Raw genomic sequence first — 27,795 nt, forward strand, 5'->3', positions numbered from 1 at the left:
CCATGAAAAGGAAGTCAACACAACTAGCAGCATTATTCTGATGTGTGTCTATAACTAGCAGCTACCCAGTGTTGTCAGTATTAAACTCTTTGTACATATTTGTACATATTGTGCTTCTGTCATTCTAAGTAGAATAGACACAAGGTGAGCAGAAGTTTGTCACTGATCATGCCATTACTACTTACAAGTGGTAATTCAGTATTACTTTTGAAAAAAATAAATCCTCCCCCCAGCCTCGTTCTACCAAAGATTAAACACTGTTTAATGCTGGCCCTATTTTTGAATCTCAAGTGACTGAGATACTTGATTGCTCCAAAATGAGTGAGCGGACTACAGAATGGCAAATGTGGCTCAATGTTAAGTAAGTGTAAGGTGATGCACATTGGGGCAAAAAACCCAGCAACTTTATATATACACCCCACACTTATGGAGTCTGAGCTTTTGGTGACTGACAAGGAGAGGGATCTTGGGATTGCAGAGGACAACATCTCATTGAAAGTATTGACTCAGTGGGTGGCATCTATAAAGAAAGCAAATTCTATTCTCAGGATCATTAGAAAGGAGATTGAAAATAAGACTGCTAATATTATAATCCCTTATACAAATCTATGCTGCAGCCCCATTTGGAGTACTGTATACAGCACTCAAAAGGGACATTGTAGAACTGGAAAAGATGCACAAGAGGGCAACCAAGATGATCAGGGGCCTAGAGGACTTTCCTTATGAATCAAGACTCACCTGGGGCTTTTTAGCTTAGAGGGGGAATACGACGACTAAGGGGAGACATGATAGAGTCTATAAAATTATGTATGGTGTGGAGAGAGAGAAATTTTCTCCCTCACATACAACACTAGAACTAGATGTCACCCCAGGAAACTCATTGCAAGGAAATTTAGGACGGACAAAAGTAAGTACATTTTCACACAGCACATATAATCTATATAATTCTCTGCCATGAGATGTGGCGATAGCCACCAGCTTAGTTTGCTTTAAAATGGCCTAAGACAAATTCATTGAGGACAGGTCCAGTGTTCACTCTGTTTTTTTATCATCAGTGAGCGGAAAGCGTTTTGTTCTGAGTGACAGTATCAAGGTAGTGTGCGCACACAACTCTCTCTCTCTCTCTCTCTCACACACACACACACACACACACACACACACACACACAGAGTAGCGATCGGGCAGTAACAGCCTTTCCTTTCCTGTAAAGAGTGAATCGGAAGTGAGCCCTGTCCTGACTGAAAGGCAGTGACCTCTCAAGATCAGCCACTCAGCACATGGTGACTGGGCCCTAGAGGGCCAGGCAGCAGAAAGTGAAAGGGGTCTTTGTTCTCAGAAGGAGCAAGGAGGGCAATGAGAGAAGATGGGGAGCATGTCTTTCTCTAGTACCATTAAATGACTTGCAGCGTCCACAATTTACAAAACCTTTTAAAAAATTATTTAGGATGATGTTCTATTGTGGCACATAGGTGTTATATATTTTACTATGCTTTTTGTTACCAATTGCAATGTCCTGCAAGTACTGAGTGTTTCTGTTACCTGTAACTAAATGCTGAGAAAGCCTCAGACTGAAGCAGTCTGTAGTATTTTCAATACAGTTTTTTCCTCTTTTTTTGTTTTTGTTTTTTTATTTTACCTGCCTCTGAGTAGATATTTAACTTAGGAAAAAGGGGGTTCACTCTGGTGTGAACATGCCTCAATGTTAAATGTTCTGCAACCTACCACGTTCTCCCAACACGTGGAAGCTGCATGTGGAGGAGTTGCATTTTTTCCCATTGGTAAAAGAAGGAGTGTTTACCTGGAATTTCGCCCACACCAGGGAGGTACTCTGTTAAAAAGTGGGCATGATGGCAGCAAAACTACCAAGAAACAGTTAAGTTTTAAAGGAACAGCCTTTTTTGAGCAAAACACTGAAGGAATGAGTTAGCATTTTTCTTTCCCCATGTGGGTTTGCACTCACTCACACAAGGAAATAATTAATGTGCAAAAAAAATTTTATCTCCCCCTGTGACTATGGTGGCACTCGACATCTGGTCGGTCTTTCTGGGCAGTTGCGGGGGGCTCCCGGCGGTGGGGGAGAGATGCCACTACTCACCACTGCCTCCCATCCTCCCCCAGCTCCATGTGCAGATCTCGGCGGAAGTCTCACGAGATCAGCAGCCAGAACTGGAGGAAGAAGCCCAGCCAGGGGATAGAGGAAGGGAAGCAGGTGGCAGGCCTGGCCAGGGAGAAGGGGAAACGGGGTACCGGGCAGTTGGGAGGCGGGTGCAGCAGAGACTGCGCGCCTGCCAGCAACTGCTGCATGAGGGCCTGGGGGTTTGTGTGCATGTGAGCACCTTAGAGAAAACAGTGGACAGGTCTATCAATGGCTAGTCTTGATTTGATGGCTATAGGCTGCCTCCAGGCTCAGAGGCAGGATGCCTCTAAATACCAGACAGAGGGGAGCAGAAGCAGGAGAGAAGGCATGCCTGAATCTCCCGCGTGTGGGCTTCCCTGAGGCATCTGGTGGGCCTCTGTGTGAAACAGGATGCTGGACTAGATAGGCCTTGGGTCTTGTTTTTCTTTAGTTCTTATGTAACTACTGTATGAAAATGAAATTGAAGCCTATAAAATACAGATACCTAGTAGTACAAAGAGTCTTTCCATGAGAGTCATGCTTTGCCAATTAAAATGGATGCATTAACAGCATTGAGAATACACTGGAAATTGTGCATAAAACAGGTTGAGGACTTGAGCAAGTTAAAATGGATGCATACCTTCTCCACAGTCAGAGAAAAAAATTACAACATTCAAAACTCAGCCAATCTTTTGCCTAGAGACTGTTACGTAATTTAGGACAATTGCATGTTACAATTGATACAGAAAACACTTGTGTTACACCCAAAATTCCTGCATCAAAAATGAGTAAAATGTGGAAGGTAAAGGTAAAAGGTAAAGTGTGCTGTCAAGTCAATTTTGACTCCTGGCACCCACAGGGCCCTGTGGGGTTTTTTGGTAGAATATAGGTGGGGTTTACCATTGCCTCCTCCTGCCCAGTATGAGATGATGCCTTTCAGCATCTTCCTATATCGCTGCTGCCCAATATAGCACCAGCGGGGATTTGAACTGGCAACCTTCCGCTTGTTTCCCCGCTATGCCACTTAAGGTGACAAAATGTGAAAGAGGTATATCAAATTGTGGTTTCCATTCCAAACCTGGTTTGCAGAGCAAGAACAAACCATAGTTTGCCAGTTTGGACAAAATAGTAAGCTATGATTTCCCTGAAGCCCTGAAAGGAGGAAGAGAATCCGCATACACAAGGGAAAGAGGGGCAAGTGTATGAGCACAAAGTCCCTTTGAAGGCTTATTCTTATTCATGCCAAACCATCTTTTAGTGCTATGTTGGAAGCATCTCTGCTTCCTATATGCCCTTGATGGTCTGCATTAGCACAGAGATGTTACATCAGGACATCATCCAACGATTTAAGGAATATAAGTATCCTCAAAATGATTCACACACACAAAAGTTCACCTAAAGTAAACTTTGGCCATTTGTCTCATGGTATGGGAATGGAGAGCAGTATGCCCTATCTATGAAAACCTACTTTTTAAAAGGCAAAGTAAAAGATGGTAGGATAACTAAATACTGTAGTTCAAACGTATGTACATATTTTTAATCACCCATCCTATTCAGACTTAGGATAATATAATGAACAACTCAAAGGGATTTGATTATGACTAATTTTGTCTGGGATGCTACTCATGGTGTTTTGAAGCCAAATATACAAGCTTGGTGTAGGTTACTACTGACATGCCTTTTGTTTTTAAAATTTGAAGATTCTGAAACACACACACACTTCTGGAATTGTTAGACTTTAGAATAATGTGTAAGATATAATTTTTACCTATAATGTCATTTAAAATGAAATGATTTGTAAATATTGTGCATTTATTTTTATTTCTCAAAATATTTCGTGCAACAGTATGAATGAAACGCAGACATTACTGTACTGTTAGGCATTGATATTTTGCTTAAAATCCAAGCACTCTGGGCTATGGCTGATGAGTGACCTTGAGGCAGCTCTCAGAAGGTAGTTACCATAGCAACACTATCACAAAAGTGTCTCATCCTTTGCAACACACACCAACCTGGTGCATCATGTTGCTAGATACAATACCACTGCTATTCCATAGCTCTGCTGAAGCTTTAATATACATTGCAAACATTACAGGTAGCAGATTTGCTTTTTAAATAGTCAATTGAACTTAAAATCCACTCCACTTTATTCAAATAATTTTTTTGTTAAGGGAACATAACTAACGGCCACTACAAGTAATGGGTAACTTCGTCCGTGCACTTTCATGCTTTTAAAAGTAGTTATGCAGTGATCAGCTAACCAGGCATCTATTTAAACTATTTTTATTATGAGTACTTACAAAACACACTGGGAGGGGGGCCAGGCATCATCTCAGAGACATAGCTTCTTTTTAAGATGGTACCTGCTGTGACACATGTACTAGTCACCTTAAAACAAAGGATTAATACTTTTATCTTTTGAAGAACCAATTGCTTACCTACAATTGACATTCAAGTGATCACCTTTGCAGTCACATCTGTGGAAACCATGCTTGAACAGAACCTCATCTGAAACCTTGAAGAGATTAGTCTCAAGAGTTTTGGCATGAGTCATGCCCCCATGGAGAGTTAGCACATGTCTAAATAGGCGTGACTCATACCTCTTCCCTCAGCTCAAAGACCACCACAGAGAAATGCACAGAAGGAAAAACAGAAAAGAAAGTTGTTTGCTGCAGCAGGAAGAACAAGGGTTGTGTGACAGACAGCACAAATGACTACTTGAAGAATATCACTTACAGGTAAGCAACCTATTCTTTGCTGTGCATTCTCTGCACATTCACACCCATGGGATAGTAACAAGTCATCTTACCTAGAAAGATGCAGCAGTAGCAGGTAATTAAGGAGTGAAGAAAAGTCCTGTCAGAGGCAACATCAGAACAGTGAGCATAGTATTGAACAAAAGTAGAGGGCTGAGCCTAGTTGGGAGCTCAGAGCTACAGAACTGAGATGTTCCTTGCCAAATGCTGTAGAGGCTACCTCTGTCCAAGTGGATTGAGCTCAGTTGGACGTCAGTAATGGGCAAGCTGATAAGCATTCTGGTTGGTGAATGAAGTCCATCATGAAAGATGCTGTGCAGAAACACTATGCCCTTTGTGGGGTCCAGAGGAAAAGTGACAGCATCTGTTAAAAGAGGACTGTCCTGAGAAGAACAAAGCCTGATAAACATCCAGTGAGTAAAGTACTAGTTCTCCATCCAGAGTCTGATGGGATATATACAGATATCTTGTTACATAGAAGATGGAAATGACTGGGTTGGAAGATGACTTCATCCCAATGGAACAGAAGGAAGGGAGGGATGTATCATAGGGTTCTGAACACCCTAAAATGCTGAGATGATAGCAAAGAAAAAGGATGCATTGAGTGACTGATGGCATTGATTGCAGGAAGCCAGCAGTTCAAAGGAATTTGTCATAAACTGGGTGAGCAAGAGGAAAATTCCAGGAGGGGACTACCTTTAGGACCAGCAGGTGGAGATGAGTAAAGCCCTTAAAAGGAGCATTGGTGATAGGGAGAAAAGCAGGGAGCGCTATGGCAGAAGCTGATGGAACCCCAAAATGGCAGACAGGTGGATTCTAAAAGTGCTTATTTAGCCCTGAGTTCTTGAGAGAATACATAGGAGGAGGTGAAAGGTACTAGGGCAGCTGCAAAGATAGAGAATTGATACTATTTGTGGGCATATGACCATTGGGTGGAAGGTTTCCTTGATACCAGGAGAACCCGTTGAAGGTAAGCCAGTTGACTGACCAAGGAAAGATCCTCCACACAATGAGGTGGATTGAGACTGTAAGGATGCAAAACTTGACTGACATTCCTGAAGAACAACTGTGGAACATCAGGTAGGGTATTGTATTGGCCTTTGGAGAGGTGGAGCAGTATGGTGAACCAGAGCTGATGGAGCCACCACGGCACAATTAAGATGATATCTGCTTTATAATTCAGTATCTTATAGGGAACTTGAGGGAGTTGGGAAATAGGGGGTTCGGGGGGAGAAGCTGGAAGATGGCCTCAGCCCCAATGCCACAGGAAAGCATCATTGAGGGAAAAGGGATCACATCCTGCTCAGCTGCAAGATGGCCTGCACTGCATGACAACATGTGTGCCGAAAAGGTCAAATGATGGGATGGTAAGGTCCCTTTGAGCCTATTGCTGGATGGCAAAAGCAGAAGATGCTCACATGCACAATGTGGAATAGGGAGATTATGAGCTCCAATCTGGTTGGTGTGGCAGTAGATAGTCATAACCTAATTCGCAACACTGGATTTTGAATGGAGATTCTGAGAGGTCCAGGAATGGAAGCAGAAGTAGTTGCAACCTAAACAGAATAGGTAGCAGAGATGAGGAAGCTTCTTGTGTTTTTTCTTGGCCCCCAAGGAGACCCAAAAAGCAGACCTGTGCTTTTCATAGCCTTAAAAAGGGGTCATCTGGTCATGGTGAAGCAGCTGGTGGAGCAAACATGAAGGCCAGCATGGAGAGCAATGTTGATTAGAGAACTGGGCCTGAAGTCAGCACGAAGTGGACATACTATTACAGGGCTGGAGGGCAGAAGAACTCCGAAGTCTACAAGTTGCAGCAACACCATAGGGGTGGCTGCTGAATAATCCAAAGACCCAAGTCATTTGAATATTTAGCTGTTAAGAGTCACAAATAATACTTGATATTCAACTGATAGAAGATACTGACCATTTTAAATGTGCTTAAGTGTAAGATGTATAATCAGTGTTCAACCTCCTAATTACTGATCTTTCCTTGTGTTTTAACCTTCTATGGACCCTATGAGACTACATATTGGTTTGCAATCTTAATATTGAAGCTCTATGGACAATTATTAAAAATGTATATTTGATCTGGTCTGATAGTTCCAATTAAGCGCATGGACCAAGGTATCAAATGCCTGAAACACACTCACCAAAACAATGGTGTTGAGTCTGGAAAGCCTATTGTACCTCACTTGTTTGGTGAGGAATCCACTCTATGTTGTTCTAAACAAAGGCAGCGGTGGCTGTGACTGTCTGCTATAGGAAGCTTGCTCCTGCAAGATCTGCACTTTTTGTAGCAAATCTTCAGAGCCATAGGTCCTTTGCCACAGCTACAGAAAATGGTGGGGAGTTAGAAATAAAAATGCAAACAAAAAGAAAAAAGTAATGGAAGAGGTAAAGAAGAAAGGACAGACAAAATTGGAGTCAAGTTTGAAGCCAACTGAAAACTAACTCAGTAGCAAAACAGCAAACCAAAGAAAGGTTCTTTTCAATGCTACTGCCATAATGAAGAACCACCAAGGAAGGAAGCATGAGCCATGTCTATTTAAGACATGAAAAATCACTCCATATGGAGGTATAATTCAAACCAGAACTCAAGGCTAAACTCTAGAAGAGTCCAAACAACCTTCTATACTGGCACCGTTTGCACAGATTTGTCTGCACAGACCACAAACAACTACTATTGTTTCCGTTCCATGGAAATGCATGTGGATTCGATCAATTAACTTAAGTTTACTCATGTTTAACAGACTAATAGCCCTAGATAAAAGTCACAAAAGGAATTGTGCCTGCGGACTGCTCTTTCATTCCCTAAATCATTAGAGATATATAGTAGTCCTCCTTTGATTCAGCATTCCTATATGAGTGCAGAGTAGAAGAATAAAGATGATGAGGGGGCAAAGTTCAGTGGTAGCATATTTGCTTTCCATGCAGAAGACCCCAGGTTCAAGCTCTTGAGTCTCCAGGTAGAGTTGGGAAACACTACCAGGATGGTGTAGTGGTTAGAGTGCTGGACTAGGGCCGGGGAGACCCGAGTTCAAATCTCCATTCAGCCTTGATACTAGCTGGGTGACTCTGGGCCAGTCACTTCTCTCTCAGCCTAACTTACTTCACAGGGTCATTGTGAGGAGAAACCTAAGTATGTATTACACCGCTCTGGGCTCGTCGGAGGAAGAGCGGGATATAAAATGTAAAAATAAAATAAAATAAAAATTATTATTAGTATATTATTAATTATTTCTTGTTTACACAGTCAGACAGGTGTTATTGACTGGTTTGTTTTATCCAGACATCGAGTCCTTCCCAAGGACCTGGGATGCCAGAATTTTATTGTCAATTGTTATAGATATCGTCGCAGAATATAGGCTGTTCCCAGTAAAGCTGCTTTTTGTAATTGGCTGATGGTGATTTCTGTGGCCCCTATGGTGTTGAGGTGCTCTTCAAGGTCTTTTGGAACTGCACCCAGGGCGCCAATTACCACTGGGATTATTTTGGTCTTTTTCTGCTACAGCCTTTCAATTTCAATTTGTAGATCTTTGTATTTGGTGATTTTTTCTATTTCTTTTTCTTCTATTCTGTCCCCAGTGAGGCACTACCTTGGCGTGGTTGTGGGGCTTGTGTGCTCTGAGGAAGGTGAGAGCTATGCCAGAGGTCCAACCATACTGGACAGGTCTCACCAGAGGAGCCAGACAAAGAGTGCCTCCCCCATCAACAATATGGTGAGACGTAACTTTAATAAATCTATACCGGATCGGTCGTCGCCCGGGTCAACAAGGACCGCGCCAGGTGCTATAGTCCCTGGACATCTTGTGGCAAGTGGGCAACAGGACTCAGGATCTTCAGTTGAGCAACCAGGGCTGAAGACTGCAAGATTACTGGAAGAAACGTCGCTTAACCGAAAAAAATATACAAAAAATGCCAACAAGGAAATAATGATCTGCTATTACAAGTCTAGTCCAATTAGAAGAGGTTATTTAAAAAGAATGTACCAAATTTGGAAAGAGAAGCATCCAGATACAGAAATAACAGAACAAAGGCTAGCAGACCAGAGAAGATTCATAATAAGAAATAAAGTATTCACAGGAGTTGAGCTGGAAGAACTGAAAAGAGCAACACAGGCTCAAGACATGGAAGAAGAATTACCACCAACCGAAGCAGTTGCTCAGGCGCAGATGGAGGAGGTGTTAGAAATAGAGGATGCCACCGTTGCTGAACTGTTTCAAAATCAAAACCAGGCAACCTCCCCTTTGCCTTCACCTCAAAAACCCAAATGCCGTTTAACAGAAAAGCAACAAGAACTAAAGCAAAAAATAACTGAGCACATGAACCACCAGGGTTCGACTTCCAGCTCTAAAAAACAACCACCAGGGTTCGACTTCCAGCTCTAAAAAAACAGTTGCCAAAAAACAACTTGATCAGGTATTAAAAGATGTCAGTGCTGCACTTGCAGAAATAACAACCAATAATTTGCAAGAAACAAACCAACTAATGTACAGTGCAGCAACAATAACAACACAATTGCTCAGATATAAGATCAAAGGACCTGTCAAAAAAGAAAGTAGTACATCACCTAAATGGAAGATGAGATTAGAAAATAAAATCTCCAGGCTTAGATCAGATGCTAGTAAATTGAAAGATGATGATGATGATGATGATGATTAGTGGTAATTGGCACCCTCCCCAGTGGTAGGTGGCACCCTGGGTGCAGTTCCAAAAGACCTTGACGAGCACCTCAACGCCATAGGGGCCACAGAAATCACCATCAGCAAATTACAAAAAGCAACTTTACTGGGAACAGCCTATATTCTACGATGATATCTATAACAGCAGCAACAACATTGACAATAAAATTCAGCCATCCTAGGTCCTTGGGAAGGACTCGATGTCTGGATAAAACAAACCAGTCAATAACACCTGTCTGTGTGTGTAAATAAATAAATAAATAAATAAATAAATAAATAAATAAATCTGGAGAACTGCTGCCAGTCAGAGTAGACAATACCAGACTAGATGGACCAATGGTCTGATGGACCAAGGGCAGCTTCCTATGTACCTAGGGGTCTAAAAATCAAGACTTATGAGGAATAGTTGAAGAAGCTGGGTATGTTAACCAGGAGAAGAGAAGATGATGGGGAGATAGGATAGCAGTCTTCATATATGTGAAAGGCTGTCACACAGAAGGAGTAGACGTATTCTCTGTCACTCCTGAGGGCAGGACTAGAACCAGTGGGTTAAAATTACAAGGTAGCCAATGTTGTTCAACAGTAGAACATGCCTTGCACAACTGTGGACTTCCTTCCTTTACAGCAGAGGTTTTCAAACTTGGGTCCCCAGATGATGCTGGACTGCAACTCCCATCTTCCAAAGGCTATTGTGGCTAGGGATCATGGAAGTTGCAGTCCAACATCTGGGGACCCCAAATTAGGAACCCTGCTCTACAGGATTTGAAACATGACCATCTGCCAGGGATAGGCAACTCTTGACTTTCCAGCTGTTGCTGAAATAAATTATGCCACAATAAATTATGCCTGGGGGTGATGGGAGTTATAGTTCAGCAACCGCTATAGACCCAAGGTTTCCTACCCCTGCTCTAACAGATTCCTGTACTAAGCAGTGGGTTGCACCAGAAGACCTTCCAAAGTCCAATTTCAATCCTAAAATATTTTGTTCTGCAGTAGTCCAGAAATAGATTTAGAACAGCCTATGGAGAAGAGTTGGCTTGATGCCAGATCCTGAGCAAAATAATTCCATTGTAGAAGACAGCCCTCAAAATAGTATTAAGTCGGGCTGCAACATTAACAGCACAATCAGTGTGACTTGCTCCCTGACAAATATGCTTATGACTTAGCTAATTACAAATACTTCTAAAAACTAAGGTGGCAAACACTGTCTTGAAGCATTCTCCCTATATTCAAGAGAAATGGGAAATGCCTCTTCTAAGATGATATCTGCCATGACATTTGTGCATCATCCAAGAAGAAAGGAAGTATGCTCCACCTCCAACAGAGTCATTTCCCTCCTGTATGGAAGATCATGCGGACTGATTTATTCAATCAACTAAGATTTATTTAAATCGCACAACGGAGCAACTTTACACACAATTCATGATATTCTCTCAGCATGATCAAGGAGAGCCAATATGTGTTTGGGTGTAGGGTCAAACCTCAGGTATATGAAGCTGTGGTTAGTCTATGAAGCCAGGAATCAAGTCGCAGCTCACTGATCAACTGTGGTTTGGCAACCTCCAGCTTCTGGACAGAGGAATTCCTCCCTCTTCCTAGACCACCCAGGCTGCATCCCAGCAAGCTCCGTTCCACTCAAGTCGCCAGACTGTGGACAAGGCAGCAGCACCTCAGTAAAAGTGGCAACCATTTAATCCTATGTTAGAGGGGGTGTGCTAAGTGTGATCGTGGCTCATCAGCATTGTTCACCAGCCTTCGGCAGGGTGAAGACATTTTAATCCTTTCCTCACACCACTTGCACCACTGCCTTTGCAAGAACTCTCAAGCGACAGTCGTCATGTACAAGCACAATTATTTATACCCCAAGATGACAAGGGGCACTTCCAGAAGACATAGGGTCTTGAGAGAGAGATGCAGAACAGAAATTGAGAAACTGGAGTTAGGGGGTGATGGCTGGATGGGTAGAAGAAGGAACAGTCCTCCAAAAAAATTGATGCCATGTCATATCCGCACAGCTGCTCCCAGAGCACGGCGTAGGGGATCTCATGCAAATCAATTGCAGCTGGTGTTTCTGGCAACTGGTACCTGAAAAGGTAGCACCTGGTGAAGCCATGTGACTGCCACCTTTGGTCAGTAGGAATGACCTGCATTTTATTATTTGTTTGTTTGTTTGCTTGCTTGTTTTTTAGACCGCCCTTACAAAATAGCTCAGGGCATCCTTATGCATCCAAATCTAAAGAGGAGGGGAGATTTGTGCATGTAGTTTACGAATGCTGCATTTAAAAGGGCTGTCATGGAGATTCCCATTGGTAATTACTGCAGTGCACACTCATACCCTGCCCTTGTATGGGAGCCTACAGACAGCAAGTGTTCACTCCCCTAGGTGGAATTTGCTTGCCATGTTCAACTTAAATGACTTTTCATTGCTGGCTTTGACGATCCCTGCATTCCCCTTGTGGAAGTCCTCTTTTAACCTCTCTGGAGAAAGAAGCCATCTTCCCCAGTTGAAGAGGAAGGGACTTGGGGCCCTCTTCCTCCCTCCCCTGGGAAGAGAGGATTGGGGCCCCCTCTTCCCACTTTAATAGTTAAAGACAGACTGCACAAGCGTTCCCTCTACATATTTTCAAGTGTGCACAGATTGAGTTATGCTCTGAGCGTCAGTATCAGGATGATATGTGCATATGTTAATTCAGAATGCGGTCTTCCTGAGTGCAATCTAAAATTAACTAATTAATAAGTTTTAATTAAACTAATTTAGCAAACTAAATTAACTAACTAAATTAACTAATGACATTTTAAAATATATTGCATGCACACATGAACACTCCTTAATGGGAACACCACACTGCTGCACCTGGTGATACCATCCCTGCCTGTTGAGGACTTACTTCCACACAAGCACCCATTCTATTTTAAATTGACAATAGGACAAAGGGTTTGTTAGGGAGAGAAAAGATTACTGCACGCACCACTCCAGATTTGTGTTATCCAATTCATCGCTGATTTTCCTTTGCAGGAACACGTACTTCAGTAGCAGTTTTGGATACTTCCTAAGAAAGGGGCCAGGCTATAGATTTAGACTGCTTTAAAACCAATTTGCACTTGCAATTTGTGGCAGCTAAAGCAGTCATTTGTTACCTGTGCAGCAGTGTTCCCTCTCAAATGTGGGTACACCCACTATCTTCTTGATGTGCGCACAGTGAAGTTTATATCTTGAATTGGTTGAATAAGGACAGCCGCATTCCGAATGCATGAGCACACACACACTGCCTTGGAACTGTTGCCCAGAAACATGCTCATAATGCACACAGATACAAATAATTATTGGGAACACTGCTGTCTACATCCACTTTAAAACTGCAGATAATGTTCAGCCATGCACCTCATGTAGTGCTGCCCAATCAGACAGTACATGGAACACCTGTAAATAAATGGCTTCTTGAGCAGCTGTGGTAAATCGGGTGTTAGGTAAATTAAAGGATTCCTTTTGTCATGTGCCTCTTCTTTAACGAAGCTGTCACACCATTTTCAATAAGAATTCTAAGTAGAGGTCCCGCATGCCAGGCAATACACCAAGGAGTATGTTGCAGTTTGCTCACCCAATCCAAGCCTCAATTACTTCTGGCACTAAGTGCACCATCCACCCCCTTCTTCAGAGCAAGTCAGACTTTGCCCTTCAAAACCTCTTAGAACCTTTGCCTTTCACATTTCAACACAGGAGTACCACCATAGAACATCTGACTTCCTAGCCTCCCACCACACAAGACCTGCTGTTAATGAACAGGTTCGATTGATGGAAGCAGACATCAAATTTGTAGGGTGAAATGTTCTCTCTTTGACTTAAGAAGGTTGCCACATGTGGGGTTACTGCAGGTGTATTCCTGATGTATCTTTGACAGAAGTTCCACTGTGCATGGGGGCAGCATCCAAGTTTCTTGTGCTTTAAAAGTGGTGTGCTCTTTCATCACCATGCACCTGTCTGCCTTGCTATTGGGACAGTGAAAGATGCTCCCAGTCGTATCTTGAGAAAGCTGCTCTTACTGCCCACACTTCTCTGACTCCTCTCTGCCAGAAGAGAGATGGGTGCTGCTCCCCATCTTGCTCCTCCATCTGGCCACTGCTGCTCTCGTTTGCCTGAGGAGCTGGCAGATCTGGATGGTCCGGCAGCAGGATGTCTCCCCTCAACCCACAGATGTTGTGAACGATGCAGCAGGCCACTATGACCTCTGGAATCAGCTCCTCCTCCACATCCAACAGGGTGTGGAGGGAACTCCTATCAGACTTCAGGCTCCCAAAAGCCCACTCCAAGACCATTCTTATACTGCTGTGGCAGGAGTTGAAGTTCCTTTCCATGGCACTCCAAGATGCACAGTAGGGGGTAATGAATCACTTCTGAAGAATGTATACCTGGTCTCCAAGTATCATAGGTTTGACTGCAATGCTGCTGACCACAATGGGGTGTGTGGAAACGAAGGTCTCAGCCCTCAGTTTTACAGCAAAAGGCTTTTGCGGCTTCTTCCCTCATGCTTTTCAGGACCATTTCCATGGTGGTGTGTACTGTCATGCTGGGTGCTCTGCCCAACACTGCTCAAATCTTCTTCATTAGGCAAAAAGGAAGTGGATGTTGTCCATCACCACTTCAAAGATTTTTAAGTGCACAGGTCACCTGCCAGGCACTTCCCCTGCCATGGTGAAGTGGGTGGGCAGCCATGTGTGCCCTGTGAGTACCTCGAATAGCAGACTGGATGAAACTGTGTCCCCACAGAGGACACGAGGAGCAACCCACCAGCAAGTAGATCTAATTCAAAAAGGGAAGACAACGCTCCCTTTTTGCAAGAAGGATAGCATTGCTGGCTAGAGATGTACACGGAACCACAACGGGGAGTTTCTAAGGCAGCGGGGGTCTCTCTTTAAGAGCAGGGGAAGGTGCACTTACCCCTCCCACCGCTTTCCCCCGGCCAGTGTCCATGTTTTGCAAAGCCCATCGGAGCGGCAGCATACCTCCCTGCCACCCTGTTGCCCTCGTCTTCGGGATATGACCGGAAATCGTTAACAGATGCATGCCGACGACTTCCGGTCATATCCGGAAGATGAGGGCAATGGGGCAGGAGGGAGGTACACTGCCACTCCGATGGGCTTTGCAAAACATGGACGCCGGCGGGGTGAAAGCAGTGGGAGGGGTAAGTGCACCCTCCCCTGCTCTTAAAGAGACCCCCACCACCTTCAAACCAGCGGAACCACTGGTTCTTTGAACTAGATCAGAGGACCATGAAGGGCCTCTGAACCAATTCCGTGCACATTTGATGGCACTCAGATAAGAGCAAGAAATCCTCAACCCACCATCAATAGCTTAATAGGCTGTCAATGACCAGAATGGAGACAGCCCATTAATATTTAACACACCTTTCTTTGCACCGGGGGTGGTATCTCCATCTCAAGACAAGCCTTAAGTCAACCTCCCTGAGCCATTTTTGGAAGGGTGGTATATAAGTCAAATAAATAATCAATCCAGCTACATGAACATTTCCACAAGCCACTCTTGCCTTTTGTTCGGCAAGTCATACCCAAGACTGACCAGTTCATGAAACTATTAACTTCATTGTTTTATCCAAGTTTTTGCCCCCTTTCTATTCTCTCTATTCCAGCCTTTAGGCACTTTCTAAGGCAAGCCTTAACCTGCAATTTGGACCCTAAGCTAAATCACCTTCAGTGACATTTTTGTTAATACTATAAGTTAATTTTATTAATTTATTAATATGATTTTATTGCCTTGCCTAACTAACTTTTGCCTTCCTGTATCCCCATTTATCCTAAATAGATCTGTTGTATTACATTTCTGCCTCCTCATCTTTTCCAATTATCAGAACTTGCACAAATTCAATACTGAAGCCAAACTGCTCCCACTAGCCAAGCTAATTCCCCCAATGCTAAGCCAAAAGCACAGTTGGAGTGTCTAGCCAGCACTCCACTCGTAACACTATGGCGTGCCCTCCATGGGAAGGGGGCCCAATGTCCCTCCCTTCAGAAAGCTGTCTACTGGACCGCCAATGCACTTGCAACTTTGGAGCAGACGGTGTGCATTAAGGGAGCACGTTATGAAGAAAGGGACACAGAGACCATAGCATCTGGCTGCCTCCATGGTTTACAAGTCTCTCCCCTTTAGTGGTGTCTGTCGATTGCTCACCCCACCCCAGGAAGTAGGCAGGCACAACACTGTCCAGTTTCCCACCTTTTGATGGGGAAGAAAATACAGTCAGCAAGCCCAATGGGGGAGCTCCCAGTTGCAGCAGTTACCCAGTCCACCTCCTTTTTATCGGAGACACACACACCCCAATGCGTAAGTAAGTATTTAGGGATCCTGCAAAACACACACCCCATGTGGGTCACAACTGCATCCCCTCCCCATTGGGAAGCAAGTACTTGGAACTCTTGGCAAGTTTATGCCCTCTGTATGCTTCTACCTCAACACACCCAATGGGGAAGCAAGCAGTTTCAACCATTACCCAGTTACTCCCCTTTGGATCTGCATACTGCCACACCTTCCACAATGAGAGATTAACCAGTTGAAGCACTTCCCCAGTCCTCCCCACCACCACCATGGTTGGGGCATAAACCACACCCCATGGGAAGCAGGCAGTTACAGCACCTTTGAAGTTTGTTCCTTCACAAGGTGCCAGCCCCACACCCTCAATGGGCAATCAAGTCACAAAACTCACCCAGCTTCTCCCTCAGGAGTGTCCCCCAACCCACCCACAACTGACAAGCAAGCATTTGACATACTAGGCAAGTTTACCCCCTTTGTGTGCGGCAGAAACCCCACCACAATCCATGGGTGGGGGGGAAGTGGGAGACTGCATAACCCGGCCACTTAACCCCTTTGCATGGCCCCCCACCACCAAATGGGGGAGTATCCTGTTAAAACACCGGGGCAGTCTCAACCCTTTGGATGTGGGGGGGGGGGAACCACACCAGGAACAAAGCTGAAAGTAAAACCCCTTACATAGTGCAGCAGGAACACTTCTTGCATGGGATAAAGCAGCAGCACCATGCTCCATCACAACCTGTCACCAATGAATACCAGAGACAGTGTACCATTTTCAAGTTGTTATTTACTGACAGGAAACACCCACAAGAACACCCTCCATTCCTACTGCAGAACTCACAGTCAAGGGATACTTGAAAAAACTACTTTCTTCATGGAGACAACAAGACCCATTTTTAAAAAAATTCTGGAGGTTTTTGTTAAAACAACTGTTAACTAAACACTCGAATGCAACCACCACACACAACAATGGCTTAGAAAACAGAAGTGAGCCAGCGTGGTGTAGTGGTTAGAGTGCTGGACTAGGACCGGGGAGACCCGAGTTCAAATCCTCGTTCAGCCATAAGACTTGCTGGGTGACTCTGGGCCAGTCACTTCTCTCTCAGCCTAACCTACTTCACAGGGTTGTTGTGAGGAGAAACTCAAGTATGTAGTACACCGCTCTGGGCTCATTGGAGGAAGAGCGGGACATAAATGCAAAAATAAATAAATACAAAAAGAAGTGGATTTGTACATTAAAATGGAACTTGAAGTCATGGTGCAAAGAACTTTGTGTCAGCATTTTTCAAGAAACTACTACTCCGCATGTGTGCCTTAATATTCTTCTGATATTAAGAAAATTTAGGATAAGGTTTTCCACCACCATCACTCTGAGTTTGCCCTTCCCACAAACTTGGTAGGAATGTGGGTGTGCACCCTTACATTTCTGCAAATTGGGTATTTCCCTAAGGGATGTGTAGGGTGGCCACAACATGCTTTGAATGATGCATGTGTGTTCCTATTTATTTATTTATTGAATTTATATACCGCCTAACATAAAAATCTCTAGGCTGTGTACGAACACAAAATAAAACATTTAAAATCCATAAAAAGATAAAAATCATAATAGATAAACACATTAAAATTTAAAAATTAGTTTTCAATTAAAAGCCTGGGAAACATCTTCACCTAAGAGCAGTGAAGGAGATCTCTTATTTCAGCAGGGAGTTCATTCCAAAGCCATGGGCAGCCACAGAGAAGGCCTGGTCCCAAGTTGCCACCAAATGTGTTGGCAGCAACCATAATCGGACTTCTCCAGATGATCTTAACAGGCAACAGGGTTCATGACAGAGAAGGCACTCTCTTTAAGTACCCTAGACCTAAGCCGTTAAGGGCTTCATACATAATAACCAGTACTTTGTATTTCATTTGGAAACATATCGGCAGCCAGTGCAGTTCTTTTAGAATCAGTGTTATATGGTCCCTTCGGGTAAACTCAGAGACCAATCTGGCTGCAGCATTCTGAACCAATGGTAGTTTCCGAACTACGTACAAAGGCAGCTTCATGTAGAGTGTATTACAGTAGTCAAGCCGAGAGGTTACTAGCATCTGTACCACCATTTTAAGGTCATTTGTCTCCAGAAATTGACGTATCTGGCGTATCAGCCGAAGCTGATAAAAAGCACTCCTGGCCACAGCCTCAACCTGAGGAACCAGCAAGATTTTGGGATCCAGGAGCACTCCCAGACTACGAACCTGAGTGCAACTCCATCCAGAACAGCCAGATCTAAACCATCTGTCGGATCCCAACTCCCTACAAACAGTACTTCCATCATGTTTAGATTCAACCTCAGCCTGTTATCAGCCTGTTTTACTGCTGTGCTCTGGATTTGGGGCGGTGGGTGCTGCAGCTCTGGATCCTGGAGGGGCATGCTGTATTGGCTGCTGATGTATGAACCCAGAGGGCCCTTGCCCCACCTGTGGATGTATGAAAGGTGCTGCAGAAGTACAAAGGCTAGGATAACTTGGGCCAGCCCTGGATGTGCCAGCATGTAAGGTGCCTGCATGAACTGGTACAGATGCTGCTGGTGGGGAGGATGAACTGGTGCCTGCTTGACAAATCACAAAATTGATTCAGTCATCCTCTCAAAGTAGGCTGTGTAATATTCAAGTCACCTCTCAGCTGCAGCACTCCAGGGCCCTGACTACTTCCTGCACTGCATGCTCGGGGACTGCTAGGGATGTGCCCGAGCCGGTTTGACACCTTCTTAGGGAAGCGCTGAACCAGTTCAGCGGGGCAGAGATCCATTCCTTTAAAAACTAGGTAATCAGCTCCTTATCTGTTCCTCCACCACCCCACCACTTTTCCGAGTGCAGTGCTTGCTTTCCAAAAGGCAGTGTGCAGCTGCAGCACTGCTCCCATCAGCCTGAGAACAGCATTGGCACATGCATGCCCAGCAGCCATGAGCGTAGTCAGCAACGCCATGCTGTACATGCCAACACCACACATGGCCTTTTAGAAAACAAGCACTGCACCTGGAAAAACAGGGGGGTTGTAGAGCAGGTAAGGACATGCTTACCTGGTTTTAAAAAGGAAGTGATCCTTGCCCGCAATTGCCCAAGCAGGTTCAGGCACATCCCTAAAGACCATCTGGAAAATCTTCCTGTCTTCTGCCCACCTCTGGTCTTCATTGTGGTCCAGTTCTCGGAGGTAGGGATGTGTCACAGGGAAGCGCCAAACCAGCTCGGGTGCCTGCATACGAACAAGTTCGGGAGGGTGAGGATCAGTACTTTTAAGAACTAGGTAAGCAGGTTCTTACCTGCTCCTCTGCTGCCCCACTGCGTTTCCATGTGTGGTATTTTCCAAAAGGCTGTGCGCAGCTGCTGCACTGCTTCCAGCAGCCTGCATGCGGTGTCAGCACACACATGGCCACCACGCACGTCATACGCAGGCTGCTGGGAACCACAATGCAGTTCTATGCAGCCTTTTGGAAAGTGAGCACCACTGATCAGGCACTTCCTCCTGCGGCACTGGTTCCTTTTGTGAGTCATAACCTGGACAGAAAATTGTGAAAAAAGGAGAACAACCACAGTTTGAACTTGTTTTAAAAGTGGTTTGGAAGCAGCTTAATGTGTGTTTGTAAGAATGCCTCCATAGACCGTATGGTTATTCTTAAGGGATAGATAAGGATCTCTAGGAGTTGCAAAAAAGTGTTTGCATCCCTCTTTCTGTCTCACACGACTTCTGTGAACCTTATACGTTGCCATCTGCCGACCACTTATAGGGTGCCATTTGTTTGAGTGTCAGCTGGAATCATTTTTCAAATGTTCTTTACATTAATCAGAACTCTGAAACTCAATAGTCCTACTCTAAACATTGTTTCCTGCATATTAAGAAGGGGCCTGGAAGATCTGGACTCTATAAACGTTGCTGGAGCTCAACTACCATCACCCCCAGGTTCAAAAGCCTATGACAAGGGCTGATGGGGGCTGTATTTCAACTACTTCTGCCAAGCCAAGGGTACCCAGGCCTGTCCCAAGGTTGTATCAAGGTCTACAATTCACACTTCATTGCACCTGTTATTAATTGTAACAATGAACGCAAGAGTAGTTTGTGGCCAAGATGGATGGTGTGCTGATTGTTCATTGTATCCTATTAAGATTACAGCTTGGACATAGCTGTCCTTAAGAGCTGTTGTCCCAGCAATATGTTCAGCTCAGGACGACAGGTACACTCCTCAGGTATGTCTTCTTCCTGTTGACGGCACTCTTCTGAAGTGTTGTCTGAACCGCCAGCTCCTGCATTGAGCAAAAGGCATAGGTGGGAAACCCTTAAAATTTCTTTCACTGCCCGTTGTGGAGAACACATTGGTCACGGAATGTGAGAACAGTTCCTCTGACTATTGCATGCCCTGCGCTTGCTCCAAGAAACTGCTTGTGCCAAGCAGGACACCCTGCACACACTCCCGCTCCAGCATGGAACCATGGCTGTTCTCTTCCAAATATTGGGTGAGCACTAGGTGTTCAATTTGTTTGTCTCGTCATTTTCCTCTTCAGAACCTATGGAGTACAGTGCAGACTGAAGTGTCTGTCTCTGGGCATCCACAACCTGCACAAGCACAAGTGCACTGCACTCTCTGCCTTCCCAGAAAGCTTCAGCAGCAGCAGCATCACCCATGTGCTCAATGGAAAGCAAAGGCCTGCATAACTGGCTTGTCACCCCAGAGCAACTTGCAACCTCTGTGGCCTGAGCCTGTAACATTTACATAGTTGCATGCTGCACAATGACCAGGGCTGCTGTGGAACTACCCGGACAGGCAGAAGCTACAGAGACTGACACAGCCCACTGTGCAAAGAGCCTGCTGCTTCCTGCCATGCTGGTCAGTGCTGCCATCTGACTTGCCCTTTGCCTTCTGTGGGATGGGGTGTCCATTCCCAGCTGTGCTCCTGGGTATTATGTCCTTCCGACCCAGGAGGACTGAAGCCAGCTGGTCATAGTGTGACATGGTCCTTAGCCCCACTCGACATTTTGTTGTTGGTGGTCACCTCCTTGAATTTCTTCAGAAACCACAGTCTTCCCTTGCACTGTGCCCCAGCACCATGTGCCTAGAGATCCAGTTGAATGTGGTCTTGTTCCTGAACTGCTGCTGCAATTGTGAGTGGACATGATCAGAGGCCCAGAGGACCATGAACACCTCTTTCTCTCCCCTCATCCACAATTTGCACAGACTTCCCTACTCCCATAACCAGTCTGGCTGCTTTCCATGGTGGTGCCAGTGCCAATCGTGGATGGCAAAGCTGTCCAATGCCAAGATTGCATGACTGGTGCCAATTTTCCAAGTCGACGGTTATAGAAGCAGGGCATGAGGTGCTACCCTAAGTCACTTCACATGAGGGAAAAAGAAGAGGAAAGGATGTGTCAGCCTTGTGCATGCAAAACCAGCACTGTGTAGGAGGGGTGTGGTTATCAACTATGTGCACGCAAAGCAAGAGTTATGCACACCCCAGTCCATGACCATTTAAAATGTTACAACTTTTGTTTACTCATGCCAGATTTAATACAGGCATTGTTTGTACAAGCAGCTGTGAAAGAAATTGCACCAAGGGTACTGAATAGCAAATATGCTGAAAGATTCATGAACAGCCTTGCTGACAGTAACCGTGGCTCTGAAAGCTAGATTAACAGAATCCCAAGTCCCAAACTAGTTCAGTTTATGTAATTACTCCCACACTAGTTTAGTTTATTATGTTTTAAAAGTTCTCTTTACAGTGATTTCAATGTTTTATATTTGGGGAGTTTAGCTGCTAGCTAAAAACCTGAGATTTTATATAGGGCGGTATACAAATGCATTAAATACAATAAATAAATAAGAGCCCTAGAAGAATTTTTACGAATATGTAACATTTGTATTTCTGATATGGGCTGTGGTTGGCATGCCTCCAAAATCCTGGCATATGTGAGAAAACCACCAAGTTGTGAATTTACCCCTAGCTTGCACTACAAAAAAACCCACTTTGAAGTGCTAATAAAAGACTTGATGGCCAAAGGGTCAGGAAAGGAAAGTTGTTTGACTTGCTTTGTAGATACATTAGAAGAATTTGTCTTTGCTTGCCAGGACCCAACATTCATTGTCATTCTTGAATCCTATTTTCTCAATTAAACCTGCAAAAGACATCCCTGGTCTGATTCCTTGTGTTTCCTCACACAACCACTGGTCAAGTCATCCCTGATGATAGCCCACAAGTGCATCAGCACATCAGGGGGATCCCTTAAAATATGGTCCGGTGGCACACTGGTACATTGGCAAAGTTACTCAAAACCAAATGACATGCAATATAGGTGGGACATAGGTTTGGACAGAAACTTCCTACATGAAAATAAAGCTGCGTGCAAGCCCTCATTCTTATTATGCATGAGGACATGAGATGCATGTGTTCAGAAATGAGTTCAATTATTTGTGTTACTACAGCTTGATATATTTATGCACAAAGCCCTGCAGTGATTGCTGAGTTATTGGAGACCTCTCCTGCCATCTGTCCTGTCCTCCCATCCGTTTTTTTTCCTCCCCCCGCTAAGGAACACGCACTTTTTTGTATCCAAAACACTCAGGGGAAAGTAGGCTTTCTTCAATATGGTTCTGTCCCTAACACTTATATTTGATTAAATTGGCCTTCCAGGGTTTTTAAACTACTGTAAACTGTTTAAAATTGTTTTAAATGGTTGCCCTAGCTTTCCAGGGTTTTTAGCTGTTTGATGATTTAATTGATTTTATTCTGTTTTTATAGTTTTGATTTTAATTGTTAACTGGTTTTAATTGTTTTTATCCTGTTGTAAACTGCCCTGAGCCATTTTGGAACGGCGGTATATCAATCAATCAAATCAATAAATAGTATCTTACAATTCAACCTATTTATATATTTGAATTAAGAGTTTTCACTTGGGGTTCTTTTTTGCATCATTATTTTCCTTGTGAACCTCCCAAAAGGTTTTCATTTCATCATGGTTTTTCCGTCCCTTTAAATGCATGGACTCTAGAGAAGTGGCATCCCTGTTGCAAAGCAGTGGCGGGAGCAGTAAGGAGACTGCAGAGGGTGGAGCACCAGCTCCAACAGGCTACCAGAGAAAAATGGGGCCGCCCTAGAACCGATGCATTTTTGGACTGCTCTGAGCCGACCTCTTTATGGTTGCAGGAGGAGCTTGCACATAAAACCCAGGTTACAGTGGCAGCAGCATTTGAATGACACAATGGTGTCTTGGAACCTCAGGTTTCAGCAGCAAAACTCATTACAAACTAAGGGTTCCAGTTCCAGTTTCGAAATGACAATGGAACCATGGTTGGGTGACAAAACTGTGGCTTCACGCATTTTGATGTTCAAACTCCAACCTCTGGCACATTTACCTCTGGTTTGGTGTTATGTCCAAACAGGGCCAATTTAGCACAGCTGTTGGAAAGTGTTTGGTAAGATGTAAAATTGTAAATTCAAATTCCCACTTAGTTGTGGGCACTTGCTTCAAAAACAACAACAACAACAGTATTGCTGTAGCTTAAAGAACTGTAAGGGGCTCACAGCATTAGTGCAATTTCTATGTCCATCATAAAGAGAGAAATATTGAACTGTCAAGATGTTGGAGACTCCAAAAGTCCCTTTTTTAAGGAGAAAAAGACTTTAAATAATATGAAGTAACAATACTGAAGGCTCTTGCATATTGTTGCTTAATTACATCAAAGTGGACTTCAACAAGACCACACGTAAGACTATAAATGTTACTACATAATACTAAAGTATATCCCAGTTTATCAAGTGTGAAAAGCCACTTTTGAAATGCAATGTAACTTTTTCATTCCTCCACAGATGATTTTCTCACTGAGGAACTGCATCACGTGTGAAACAGCCCTCTATGCTCCTTAATATAATCACAGAACAACTATACATAAATCCAGCCACTTATGCAACGGGTTGGCAACACTCACTACAGCTTGGGACAGAGCTAAACATGCAGCAGCAGACTCCAATTTGGCAAACAGGGTTGCTGAATGGCTACAAAATGGCAAGGGAAGGACCAGACCTGACTGGCAGCAGAAAAGAAGTGGGCATGTGATTTAACTAATCCTGCCAAACCCTCTTCTTGTTTACCTCCAGTTGGGGTTCTGGATATGTTTGTCATGTCATAGTGATAAGAAGTAAGGGAGGGAGGTGCAAGGAAAAAGAAACGAGTGGGAAGAAAGGGCAAGCTTACCCCCATGCTTGCCCTCAGTGACGCCCTCATATAATCAAATCTGATTGCCACAGTGCCAATGTCACTCTTACTGGGCTACAGAAAAGATGCTTTTCAAACAAAATGTGGCACTGAAAAAACTGTTCTTTATTTGTCTAGCAAGTGTTCAGAAGTTTTAGTGTCAATGTTCATAGGAACGTAGGAAACTGCCATATACCAAGTTAGACCACTGGTCCATCTAGCTCAGTATTGTCTACACACACTGGCAGCGGCTTCTCCTAGGTTGTAGGCAGGGATCTCTCTCAGCCCCATCTTGGAGATGCCAAGGAGGAAACTTGGAACCTAGATGCTCTTTGCAGAGCGGCTCCATCCCCTAAGGGGAAGAACTTACAGTACTCACACATCTAGTCTCTCATTCATATGCAACCAGGGTGGACCCTGCTTAGCTAAAGGGACAAGTCATGCTTGCTACCACAAGACCAGCTCTCTTCCTTGCTACTCAGTGCTAACTAAGAACTGAGAACTCAGTGCTGAGAACTCAGTGCTAACTAAGATCACCTTAGGAATAATATTTTGGATGTATTTTATCAGTACCTTCAGTAGCCAGAGTTGGAGTTTTAAGATGGGAAATAAACTTGTGCAGCATGACAACTAATGAATTTATAGCTGCCACATGCACAACTAAAGCATCAATTTAGTCTATTTTAATGGGCAAGATAAAGCAAGACTTGTGACTGAGTGTTCAAAGATACCAAATATAAAATACAGTCATACCATCACCACTCTGGCTTATTCACACACATTTTAACTTTCATCATTTTAGGTCACCCGGGAATCTCCTCTTATCTTAATGTTTAGCCAATCTCAGTGAGGATACAAACTCTAGAAGCTAACCTAAGTCTTGCTAAACAGAAACAGTTCTCAAAATAATCACAACAAACCTCCCTAGGTCAATATAATTTGTAAATCCCTCCAGGTCTAAGTACATGTTTCTTGGCATTTTTAAAGCAGCTCATGCCTCAAGAAAAAAAAATATGGGAGCACATGTGGCAGAAACCACAAGAATTCCCCATCCAGTGGTAATGACACAGCACACTTTCTGCTTAAAGTTGTCAGCAAAATTACCCACACTTATGAGCCTGGAAGAACTACAGTATCAATTACTTCCCTTCTTTTATGGGACAAGGCCCCCAATCCAGGGGTTATATTATTTAAAAAATAAAAACTCCTCCACTCTGTTCAGGTTAGACTGTGAAGCAAAACCAATGTAAACATCTGCACTTATACTGAAGCTATGAATTCCAGCCTCACCCATGTGAATTCCAGAAAAGAACTATACATCTTCAATTGTATGACCAAAAGGAAGCTAACATAAAGAACAACTTATCCCAACTCATTCCCTCCACCCCACTGCAGCCCCATACTGCCCTTCAGCAAAAGCTCCTCCTGCACAACACCATGGAATGCAGCATGGAGGGCTGCAGGGTAAGAAGATAAATCTGCAAAAAGTCAGGCAGAACTCACGAAAGGTGCCTCCACCCAGTAACTGCAGCCTCCTGCACCACATCCCATACCATTCAAAGGTCCTCCAACCCCCATGTTTGGAAGTGGCATAGGAAGCTGCAGTGGGAAAGGGGAGCCATGGAAGTTCTGCACAAGCTTCTTTCTACCCAATACTTCTCAGGATCCACACCACCATCTTTATTCTAGCTTCAGATTATTGCATGTTGATCTATTATATATTTTAAAGAATCTGTATGTATGTTTGTTGTGCAAAATAAAAGTCATACTTCCCAATGACCTACAGATACCAAATTTTGCATACATAATCCTACCACTGAAGTTAGTCAATTGCATTACTTTTTACACTGCAGTATAATCAGACAATTTTTTTGGTAGTTTTTGGAAACAATTCTGAATACACTTCCCAATGACCTACAGATAACAAATTTTGGATGCACAATCCTGCCACTTAAATGTAGCTGAATGCACCACTTTTTACACTACAATATGATTGAGAACATGTTTATTTATTTTTTTGGCAGGGGAGGGAGCATTTAGCAGAAATTCTAAATTAATCATCATTTTAACTATTACTGTTCTCCACATATTTTAACACTCAATAGTCAGATCAATAATTCCAAAACAATGTAATGCCCAAGAAAAGCAGGAAGTCTTTGTCAGATTCATATTTACTATGATTCAAGTTTACCATATATGGTCACTATACAAGAAAATGAACTATGTTCAAAGTTTAAATCCTACAAGTTTCAAACCGTTCCTTTAGTTTAGTAAACACATCAATTAAAAAAAAAATCTACACATAGTTTCTTGAACTTTCCTAGAACTATAATCTGCACAAAATGACTTTGCGCGGTCAGTGATGGGCCTCGCCAGCTACTCTATTATATAGGTAAGTCTTTAATGATCCACAGCATCCTGTGCTTCCAAGTTGTTAAAGAGAGCATGCAAATGTAAGCTTTTTGGTGTTCCAAGTGGTTCACCATACATGCTCTAATTCTTACATCAGTCCTACATAGAAGGCCAGTATTATCTCTTAATTACAGGTGAAAGACACAGAGTGGGATGCCTCACCATTCTTAGCTACTACAATAAAAATTTCCAAGAAATATTTTTGAATGAATACTTCCTCAAGTAAAGCTTTTTAAAAGTTTAAAGATTACTGAAAGGCATTTGCTGTGTCATACAAATGCAATAGAAGATGTTTACCTGTTCGCTTCTTCTATCCTGTTAATAAGAAATGAAGCAGGTTTCCAACAATGATTAGCTAACACTTCAATCTCTTCAAGACTTCATGAGTGCTGCAACAAAAAACACGACAACCATTTAGTAGAATAATCTTTTCCCACTGAAACAGCCAGGAGATACAGGCAACATTAGAGAAGTATTCTACCAGTCCTTTGGAAAGGCAAGCAACCAGGTTTGCAAACTAAATGTCATACTTACCATTCATTATTTATAAAGAAGAGTAGTGAGCTTCACTAAGTAATTAAGATTACTGAACATAAAAGACACAGTTGAAAATTCCAGGATGTCTTACATTAGATAGCTATTTTATAGCAGTGATAAATGCTCTGTTTATACATTATGTTCCACACTCATGCAATCTGTGTACACAGTACAGTTATTCACATGTTATGTTCCTATCTGCACCCTCCATTTCATGGGACATGTACACAAGTTCACTTTTAAAATGAACACAGGTACGTTCATTTATACCAACATATGTACGACATTTGAATGCAGGTCTGAATAGGGCTAAAGTATGCTGCAAATCGGAAAAACGGGACAGGCAAAGGAGATCTGTTCAAAGATTTGGGACTTCACCAATGTTTCTCTGTTTTAGCCCCCTGCTAAACCACCACAGACCTCTTACAGATTTTCACAAATGTACAATTACACATGCAGTATTACAGTAGCAGGCTCCAAAGCCAAAATATACATGAATGAGTATATGTTGGTGCAGAGCCTGTGACAGAAGTGATCCTCCAACTTTACATACGTTCATTGTATATGCATAAAACATTAAGACAGCTAACTTCTGCACTTGATTTATATTCACTGTAGAGTGCTAATAAGTCCATAGTCAGACACACTACAGTTTTGTGCATACATAATAACCATGGTTTGGTACTACATGAGCAAGTTTTTGAGGACCCTTAGGCTTTCACTCTCTCCTCTCTCACTTACATACTGTAATT

At 43.4% G+C, this 27,795-nt stretch overlaps 1 protein-coding gene across 10 annotated transcripts in view; it reads right to left on the bottom strand.

Moving 5' to 3' along the window:
• Nucleotides 1-27,795, bottom strand: part of NCOA3 (nuclear receptor coactivator 3) — a 203,606-nt gene that overhangs the window by 146,592 nt on the left and 29,219 nt on the right. For 7 of the 10 annotated variants that reach the window (XM_053248086.1, XM_053248092.1, XM_053248083.1 and 4 more), the window contains exon 2: nt 26,804-26,895. The exons of the other annotated variants lie outside the window; for them this stretch is intronic. The gene's annotated coding sequence lies outside the window, so the exon portion shown is untranslated. The remainder of the gene's footprint in view (nt 1-26,803; nt 26,896-27,795) is intronic. 10 annotated transcript variants of the gene reach the window in all.

This window comes from Hemicordylus capensis, chromosome 4 (assembly GCF_027244095.1).
Source record: "Hemicordylus capensis ecotype Gifberg chromosome 4, rHemCap1.1.pri, whole genome shotgun sequence".
NCBI lineage: Eukaryota > Metazoa > Chordata > Lepidosauria > Squamata > Cordylidae > Hemicordylus > Hemicordylus capensis.